Raw genomic sequence first — 9552 nt, 5'->3', positions numbered from 1 at the left:
TCAACAAAAGTCCAAGAGCCTTGCCAGGGAGAAGCTAGCAAAAATCTTGGAAAAAGTGGTTTCTTTAAAGGGTGTAACTAGATTCCTAATTTGATTAAACCATAAGAAACACTCTATAAAGGAACATCATGTTTGTTACCTTGGTATCAGTGTGACTCTTTCTGGTGCGGGTCCCAGGAATGCCCGCATGGAAGTCCCATGTCTCTTCTGTTATCAGCTATACAATCAAGGCAGAACTGCCACCCAAATTAAACTGCCCCTCCTGCATTTGCTGTCCCATGGATATTTCCTTCAACAATTTTATCACTATCTGGTATTTTCTCCATAAGAATGTAAGCTTAAGAAAGTAAGGGCACTGTCTCTCTAAATTTTCATTCTTGTCAATGAATATTAATTGAGCTCCTACACATGCTGGGAAAATGGGATCGAGTAGTGACTGAAACAGGCAAAAACGTGTGCCCTGGTGGAGTTTACATTCCACTAAAGAGAGACAGATAGTCCACTCCGGGAGTAAAATTTATAGTGTACTAGAAGGTAATGTGTGCTGTGGGGAAAAACAAAGCAAGAACAGAGAGTGCCAGAGTGAGAGCGGAGGCATGCAGCCTCAATATAAGCACCATCCCCAGCACCTAAAAGAACATGCAGCAGTCAATAAATACCGGTTCATGGGATAGGGTCAGACGAAAGCCAAACAGCATATCCCAACTCCCTGGGAACTGTGATGGGTTCTGAGATGTGCAGCTAATAAGGTCAGAGTCATTCAGATGCAAGAGACATGAAAGCAGGCAAGACTTCTGTGTTTGGTATTGCCTTACAAGGTATGGAGCCACTGTAGTGGCTGTAGTCATGAAAATCAGCCATCAAGGTAGGAAGACAGAGTCCAGGAGAGCAAAATAATTAGCACTGGCTACATCATTTGATTAGTTCAAATGATAGCTGAAGATTTGCCCTTGGACCAGGCTATTCAGTTACATAGGGCCATAAGAGCCTCTATATCAGCTGATCAGCATGCCATGTGGGGCAAAATAATTCCTGCTTTGCCTTCACCACCAGCAGTTTTCTTACGGATCACTTCCTCATTGGAAAAGTTAAAGTTACTGACGTGGTGCGGTTTAATCCACTGTGAGCAGGGGTTCCTATTACTTGTGATCCATTGAGTCTATACTGACGTGCATTCCAATGTATTATACAAATCTAAGCCAAATGACCATCCCGGCACCTCAGGCTCATCAGTGTGACCTCGTTTGGGTCTAGAATATTTCCTCTATTTCCCATTCCCAGCCTCAACTCTCCATCAGTCCATAGCTCACCTCTTTCACAAAGCTTCACCTATTAATGCATTCATTATCCATTCACTCATTAAATTCGACATATGTTTAATGGGCACCAACAGGCACTGAGAATAAGACTCATAAGGCATAATCCTTGGTCTCGAAGACATCTCAAAAAGGAAGGGAAATACTGAACAACAGCTGCAAAAGCAAATGCAGGCCAATGGTTGCTTGACCAGAGATGTGTCAGACACAATGGCAGCATGAAGGGCAAGAGGATCAAATATATATATTTCCCAACTTCTCTCAGTTTCTCTGAGCCCACTGATGGGATCAATTTATTGTCCTGTGTACACATAGCCCCCAACATGGGAGTTCTCTCTTTCCTAAAAGTCCCTCAGAATCCTGAGGGCAGGAACTGTGTCCAAACCTTCTTCTCTTCCTGCCCAACTTTCCAGCATAGAATACAGAATTACCTTCAATAAATGTCTATTAATTCAAATATGGGTGTTTTGGACTCGACATCTTGTAAAGGACCATAGATGCCATTTCTAGCCCTAGTTAAGTTTCATCACTTTCTGACGGACTACTAATTTCCTCTTACCTGTTTTGACAGCTGAAAGCTTATCAGAATTACTCATCCTAACCTGCATCAGTACAGGCACCTCTTCCCACGGCATTTCCACGTGGCTTCTCAGTCTCTTTTCTGTGGGTTCAAATAACTTCCTGCTTTGCTTTCACTAACAGTTCTCTCAGGAGCCAGGGAGATAATTACTTTAGAGCATTTCACTTTTGGGCACTGTACACGGGAGCCACTATACTGTGGCAATGAATTAGAGAATTTCTACTGCCACAATACTCCTTAATCAGGCTGCTCTCAATTTAGAAAAAAAAAAATTTTAGAGAATGATGAACTAAGTGGAACTAAGTACAGCTTTTAGTACTTACAATAGAGCAAAAAACAATTAACCAAAACTGAAGGGTGGGGGCAGGAGAGGGCACAGCGTGTTCCTGAATAAAATTTTATGCATTCTTAACAGTTGATATGATTCAAAGGGGAAAGAAAATGTTTTTCTCATATGGTGAATAGCGAATCTAGTTTGTATTCAAGTATTTTTCCATATGCGGATCTCCTGTATCAGATCATAAAATTTAAATATTATATTTTTAAAGTTTACTTATTTTTGAGTGAGAGAGTGAACATGCAAGCAGGGAGGGGCAGAGAGAGGGAGACCCAGAATTCAAAGCACACTCCAGGCTCTGAGCTGTCAGCACAGAGCCCAGCATGGGGCTCGAGCTTGTAAACTGTGAGATCATGACCTGAGCCCAAGGCAGACGCTTAACCTACTTAGCCACCTAGGTGCCCCAAAATTTAAATATTTTGAAAATCCTTTTCCAAATGTATGTGGTCATTTATAGGCTCTCATTAGAAGTCTGATAAATAAACTTGCTAGCCATACTGTCTGAATCTCATCCATTATTTCAAAATGTTTCATCAAAATGTTGGCAGTAGTGCTATAGTCAAAATGCATTATACATGAAGTGGGCTATCGGAGGCTGGTTTAGAAATAAAATCCACACTTATGATATAAACAAGTCCATTCTGAAGCTCCAGGGTAGGAAAGGGTAAGCAGCATGGAAACCATATGCTTGACTTTTCCCCATTCTCATTCCACTAACTTTTTGTGTTCTCCTCCCTTACTTCCTGGCTTCACCCTTTCTCACCTTCCTCCCCATGCTTCCACTCTTCTATGAGATAATTCTGGCAGCTGCTGAGCCCAGAGCACAAGGGATGAGACAAGCTCAGGAACTCTTCATTCTTCAGACCTCCAAGGATGACCAACTAGCCCAGCCATGGCTGTATCCTCTTAAGAAAGGAAGAAGGGCAGGGGCACCTGAGGTGGCTCAGTCAGTCGGGCATCCAACTTTGGCTCGGGTCATGATCTCGCAGTTCAAGAGTTCGAGCCTCATGTCGGGCTCTGTGCTGTTTCGGATTCTGTGTCTCCCTCTCTCTCTGTGTCCCTCCCCCACTTGCATTCTGTCTTTTTCTCTCTCTCAGAAATAAACATTAAAAGAAAGAAAGGACGGAAGAAGGGCTGGTCACTTTCTTGTTGCAGTACCTACTCTTACTCCAGTGCATTCCTTCATATTTTTTCCAGAGTTGCCCTGTTCCCAACCTACATGTCTGCCAGCACAGGATGGGGGAGCAGAACTGTGCAGAGCTTCATGCCCTCCTCGAGCAGCTCACTTCAACATCTTGGGTCTCAGATGCTCCAAGTGTTTGTTAGGTCCCCTGCCGCTCAGTATTTTTGTTCTCATTTGTTACATACTCATACTCTGTGTTTTACTGCTTATTTGTTTTAGTCTGTCTCTCATCTGCTCCCGGAGTGCAAGGACAAGGTCTGTATCCTATGCAGGCAGTGGCAGGCACCTAGAAGGCATTCTGTAAGTATAAGGAGAATGAATGTAATCAATAAGAAAATATTTCAACATTTGAAAAGCAAGCCTACTAAAGCAATAGGGAAAAAACAGTAATCTGCTTTTTTAGTGCCACAGTCACTTTGTGACCTCTGGGATGCCAGAATCTTTGAACCTCCATCCGATATGGGGTAGAAGTAGGCAGTGGTTCTCAAAGAGGAAGTGGAGTGGTGACATCAATAAGATCATAGCAACCACTTCCAAAGAGTACTTTGAAAAAGTAAGTGAGCTCATAGAAAGTACTATATTAGAGTAGGATTGTAAGCATTCTTTTTTAAATTTTTTTATGTTTATTTATTTTTTGAGACAGAGAGAAACAGAGCATGAGTGGGGGAGGGGCAGAGAGAGAGGGAGACACAGAATCTGAAGCAGTCTCCAGGCTCTGAGCTGTCAGCACAGAGCCGGATGTGGGGCTCGAACTCACGAACCGTGAGATCATGACCTGAGCTGAAGTCGGACGCTTAACCGACTAAGCCACCCAGGCATCCCGTAAGCATTTTTTTTTGAGCAAGACATCTCAAGTAATTCAGAAGCACTGATGACTATCAACACATCACCTCAGTTAAGAACCATCAAATTAGATGATCACTATGACCCTTTCCAGCTTCAGCAGTACGTAACTCTAAAACACAAACTGAATTTGACCAAATCTCGATCACTTTTTCCAGGTATTCTTCAGTATTATAATTTCAATCCCCATATTAACTAGATGCGTTAATTTTATTCCCTGCACATAGCTAATTTAATGATTTATTTCATTAAGGGCTAAGTTTTGGTCTTTAACACTACTACAGTCTAGAAGTATATTTTGTGAATTTTAATGATGAAAAAAACAAATGCATTATATATGACAAGAAAGAGAAAGAGAGACTATCCCTTCCATCTAAACCTTGGCACTACTGACATTTGGTTCTGGAAAATTCTTTATTGTGGGAAATTTTTCTGTACATTAAAGGATATTTAGTAGCACTCCTGACCTCTGCTCACTAGATATCAGTACCTGATCCCTACCCCAAGCTGTGACAGTAAAAAAACTGTCATGTCTCCACACATTGCCAACATCCGCTACCCAAAACCTTGCTACATTGGGAATCACTAGGGTAATAACATTAAAATAATTTAATTATCTAGAACCTGAGAATGCAAAACAACCATTAAACATAAGGTAGGGCTAGGGTAGCGAAAGGCCATTACTTAAGGGAAAGAGCTACTTATCTGAAAAAACATGCGTTCGTTAATAGCTAAAAGATCTTTATGAATAATGAGACAGGAGTTTTATCAAAATGGGCATCTATTTTCTAATTTGTACATAAAGCGTATGTAGGTGGAAAACATCAAACATGAGTAAATGTGTGTTCTAAGACTATGAAGGAATTCTAAATAACATTTCCAGAACAAATGAACTTTCCTTTTGGAAAACAGGACACCCTCATTCAAATACTCATCATAGATCTCATGATTTAAGGCCACATCTAGGATAGATTAAAACAAGCTTACTCTGCTTCAAATGTTCCCTTCAGGATATAAATTATAGCTTTTTTGCTGTCAACATGAATAAATTTAACCAGATAATTAGCTAATCTACAATGCCTATTTTACATGTAGACATCACCTACTGTAATGATTTATACATGTTTACACCTCTTTCCATAAGTCCTCTTAACTGGTCCTGAATTCCACTGTAAAGTGTAAAAAGACAAACAGTTGAGTCCTACAAGTCTAACACCGGACAGTGGGATCATTCACTTGGATGAACCAGACCCAGCACTTCTTGAACGTTAGATAAACTTATGTGCAATCCTAAGGCCTCAGGAAAGGTTTCTTATCGTATTTTCCTGTGTAACAAATTTTAAAACAGGCAAAGGGTTTGTTTGTTTGTTTGTGTAAGGAATATTATAGGTCTTTGAAGAAAACATGTCATGTAGAGAGACACACTGGGCACTTAACCTTAAAAATATAGAATTATACATTTTAGAGATATTTTTACATGGTAGCATGAAAAGAACGTCCAAGCTTTGTCAAGAATTACCAACATCACTGAAATGTGAGAAATTTACTCAAATAAAATTCAACCGATTTCAATTAAAGTAACCTGTAAATCATTTTTAATTCTATTTGTGTCTCATTCACAATAGAAGATAAGTGTTAACCATTATTTACAGGCCAGAATGTTTGTTTTTACAATTAAACACAGGTATTATATATATGCAAATTTTTAAGTTTATTATTCATCTAGAGTCTAATATAGTCCACATTGCTTCAAGTGCCTATTTTGTTCATTTTACTCTTCCTTCAGAGCTGCATGGAAAAGCTACGGGAGAATAAAAAGAAGATGAATGAACTATTTTCATTACAATCTAGGTTTGGGTAAACCAGTTCACTTTTTGGGGGTTTTTTTTGTTTCTGTTTTTGTTTTGTTTTGTTTTTTTTGCTTTAAGTTAACCTCCTCAAAAAAAATCAGGAGTTAATTAGGAGAATATATATTTACTCTTTATTTTTTTTTAATGTTCACCTATTTTAGAGAGAGAGAGAAAGAGTGTGAGCAGGGGAAGGACAGAGAAAGACAGACACAGAATTCGAATCAGACTTCAGTCTCTGAGCTGAAGCACAGAGCCCGCCATGGGGTCGAACCCGTGAACCATGAGATCATGACCTAAGCCAAAGTCTGACACTTAACTGACTGAGCCACCCAGGCACCCCCAAGAATGTATATTTACTCTTTAAAGACAGACTACCCCATGTCCCAATTATTCCCATAGATTCTGGGATAAATCTATGGGATATTCCACAGATTCTGAAATAAAATTGCCATTTTATTTCAGGGTTTTAGTCACAGGCTTGTTTTTCTGAGGGTTTCAACTAGATTACTCTGCTTCTGTTTCCCAATTACTTTTTTTAAATAAAGGATAGTTTTCCTAAAGATTATTTATTATTGCAAAGATACGCAAAATTTTCCATTTATGCATACGTGACTACCATTGATAAACAATTATAAATCTAAAACTTAAGAGACTTAAAATTGTAGCTGAAGTTAGTTAATGACTCATAGTGAAACAATACTAAGCTATTTAATGTGTCCTTCATGGTCCCTTCTATAACACAAATCTACAGACAAGCCACTTTAGAAACGTTCTGAAGTTAAATAAGAATGCATGACATAAGAATATATTTAAAACACTAAAGCGTCTTTAGGAAAATTTAAATATTTGCACAATTGGATAGTTCTGGAAAGTATAAAGTTAATATCGAAATATCACTGGTTCAGAGGTTATTAACAAATGAAATAATATATAATGATAAAAAAGGAAATATTTTATACATCGCTACCTTCCTCATTTTCTCTTACCTGTTCTTTCTAATGAAGTTTGGTTGCCATCTGTCAATGATACTAGCAAGTGACAAGTTCCTTGATCCTCCTTAATCTTCTCTAAACTCCTTCTCTTAGAGTTGCAACAGGACTTATTCCAGATAAAAAGTATTATCTATTTTAATACACTGCCTAACACAGAGTCAGTTCAAGAGCTTCGATTTCATAACGAAGAATCGAAGGCATGGGGCAAAATCAATCATCAGCACGCTCATTTACCATGCCCTGCATAATTATTATATGGACATCATGAATTGACTTCATAAACAAATCACTGCTTAACCAGGTTAACATCAGCAGATCAATATAAGGTGACTGAAATTGGCCCAGATAACCATACAGTTTGACGATGCATGGAGTATACTGGACAATTACTTGGATTGCCAGGAAGGGAAATCTACTGTGTAACCCACCCTGGGAAAGGGTCAACCCTGCCAGCCCCCACATGCATAGCCAGAAATTAGCAGAAAAATACAATATACATAACAGAAGCTTCTACAGTCTTTATCCTCTGTTGTTCTGTGCAAGAATATTGGTCGTGGCCATTGAGGATCCCCTGCCCTAAATCTCAGATACTGAAGGTCTACTGCATACTGTTTTAGTCATTTTTTTAAGTAAAACCATGGCAGTAGTTTCATTTGGTTAGTTTTTCATGCCTTATCATAATGTTTTGATCATAGCTCCTTTTGTTTGAACAGTTCAGCTGTTTTTACTTTTATCTCTAACACGTCAGGAGCAAAAGCACACTGCTGATGAAAGTGATTGGACCAGGAACCAGACAACCAGCTCTTAAAGGGATTGTGGCTCTGCCCAGACTTAACTGTGGGCCAGGGCACATCCCTGTTGGGCTTTCTCAGCAGGGACAGGCCATTGCAATGAGTGATTCCAGGGGTTCCTCTCAGTTCCAAATATCTAGGATCCTAGTATTTCCCCTTGGAGTATCAGAATCAGCACAAGCCAGTAAATCTCACAGCTCCTTCTATGCCACCCTCACACGAAGGTGCTCCACCAGACAGACTGAAGAGTCCCTAAGGTGTAACCAGAAGTCATTCAGCACCACAAAGTCTCAGATTCCCTTCTAACCAGGACTGAGGTGAAGAAATCTTCATCCACAGTCACCTATTAACTGCCTGTCAATACCTAGACCTAGAAGGGATCTTTTATTGTTCTTTAAGAAAGTCTATGTAGCAGAATTTTATAGTTTTGTTCTTTATATCTCTGAAATGCTAGAGAACAGAGGCTTACTTTTTTATCTTAAAATTTTTTTAATGTTTATTTATTTTTGAGAGAGAAAGAGACAGAGACAGAGAGATGGGAGGAGGGGCAAAGAGAGGAAGACCCAGAATCCAAAGCAAGTTCCAGGCTCTGAGCCGTCAGCACAGAGCCCAACGTGGGGCTTGAACTCACGGACCGGGAGATCATGACCTGAGCCAAAGTCGGGCACTTAACAGACTGAGCCACCCAGGCACCCCAGCCACCCAGGGGCTCCCTATTTTTGTATCTTAATCCCCCATTGCAACAAATATATGGTAAGTAAGCATCAATAAATGATATTGAACAAATGATTCACAATTTCTGTTACAAAATGTCTAACTTCTTTATATCAAGTCATAAGCATTAGTAGGTAGAGACACATTTATTCTGCTATCTCTCATTATCAAGGACTGGCATCCTGCACATTCCTAGAGCTACTTTAAAAGGCATTATTGCAAGCCACTTTTACGGAATATTTCTATGTGCCCAGCTCTGTGCTTGGCACTAGGTTTGTAAAGGTGATTAAATGATCTTTGCCCTTCAGGAACGTAGTCTACTAACGAGGAAAAAACGTAAAATACAAAGGCAAATAACAGACTAACACACCGACTGCTATTTCAGAGAGACAAATAATTTGGTTCCTAAGGACAAATGAGCTACAATATTATCAACCTTATTTAACAAATTAATAAAATTAGTGCATATCCATATTAAATAAACATTTCAAGCTGTCAAGTCAAACTACCCATATAAACACTTTGTATCCAGAAGATGTGAATCATAATAACATTATAAAACATGTTTAGTCAGAAAACCTGTTTGAATAAAAGATTGGCAAAGCCACATATCTTGGCTTAGGTCTTCCTGACATATAAAGAACAAAGATGAGATCAAAAACATAAACTGTGATGACAATCTGCTAGGAAAAAGGCATTAGGATTACCATAGCGATGAAACAATTTGTGTCGCTACTTTTTAAGCTCATATTTTAAATCACTTTATGCTGCTAAAAACAGTATTGCATGTAGAGGTCTTAGATATTACCCCAGACAGTACTGTAAATCTACTTCCCCAAAAGGAATGCATCTTTGAGAAATTCTAAGTTCTCTCCATTCTAAGAATATCATTGTTTCTATCACTATTCATGGATAACTTGGTGGTAAAATGAGAGAGAAAATAAGG

This window comes from Hyaena hyaena, unplaced genomic scaffold (genome assembly GCF_003009895.1).
Source record: "Hyaena hyaena isolate Hyena2069 unplaced genomic scaffold, ASM300989v1 scaffold_1439, whole genome shotgun sequence".
Taxonomy (NCBI): domain Eukaryota; kingdom Metazoa; phylum Chordata; class Mammalia; order Carnivora; family Hyaenidae; genus Hyaena; species Hyaena hyaena.
This window is presented reverse-complemented; position numbering follows the sequence as displayed.